We start from the raw sequence: 972 nt of genomic DNA, 5'->3' as shown, positions 1-972 counted from the left end.
GGGATGCTCCTGCCGTCCAGGCATCGCCTTTGGCATCTTGCTGCCAGCCAAGCAGCTGCCATCCCCAGGATGAGGTGGGATCTGTCACCTCCTTCGTCTGGTCGTCTTGTTGTCACCGAGGTACCCCGCAGGACGTCACCCGGCTCATCCCCAGACAAATGTTGGCAGGGCAGCCGCTCCCATCTCCTCTCCCAGATGGATCGAGCTCACGGGGCTGCGCCGTGCGCAAGGACAGCGTAACGCTTCCCCACTCAGGACTGGGACATCCAGGGGACACCAAGGGGACAGGGCGCCTGCCAGGGGCAGGAGCGTGTGGCCGGCTGAGCTGGGCATCACCAGCTGCTGCAGCGTTCGGCCACGCCGTTTCCAGCTCTGTCCCATTTGCGAGATGCATCAGAGCAACCGGGACAGAGCTTCCTGGGAAGCTGAGACCCGGCTTCAGCCGCATGGGAAGAACCGAATCCTGCCGAGGAAGAGCCAAACCCATCATCCTGGAGGCAATAGAAGGGATGAGTCGGGGCTTGCGGCACCTGAGATGGAAAATCTGTTGGAGAAATAAAAGCCGACCCTCTGCAGCCATCCTTGGGTGCCAGCCCCGGAGCCTGGGACCCCCCGGCCGCGCGCATTTGGCACGTGTGCGCCGAAGGGTGCTGCAGGATGGCTTCTGCATCGGGGAGCACCAGGTGCCTTCAGCTCCAGCACCACGGTCGAATCTGGCCCCACGCTTTTCCGAGCAGGATTTTCCCAGCCGGCCCCGGCTGAGGACCCTCGGGGTCACAGCAAACCTCGCAGCAGCGCTGCCTTGGGCTTTGCCCTTCTGGGTGCCAGCCCCCAGCACAGCGGCATCCCCTGTCACGCCTTGTCCCACGGGGGTTCAGGGTTAATGCAGCCCCTGGGCTTTGGCAGCGGGATGGACAGGAGAGGGTCCAGTATCCCGCCCGGCTGTGGGTGGTGGCTGGGCCCCCCCAGGTG

This window comes from Eurypyga helias, unplaced genomic scaffold (genome assembly GCF_000690775.1).
Source record: "Eurypyga helias isolate BGI_N326 unplaced genomic scaffold, ASM69077v1 scaffold28205, whole genome shotgun sequence".
Lineage (NCBI taxonomy): Eukaryota > Metazoa > Chordata > Aves > Eurypygiformes > Eurypygidae > Eurypyga > Eurypyga helias.
Note: the sequence above shows the minus strand (reverse complement) of the source record.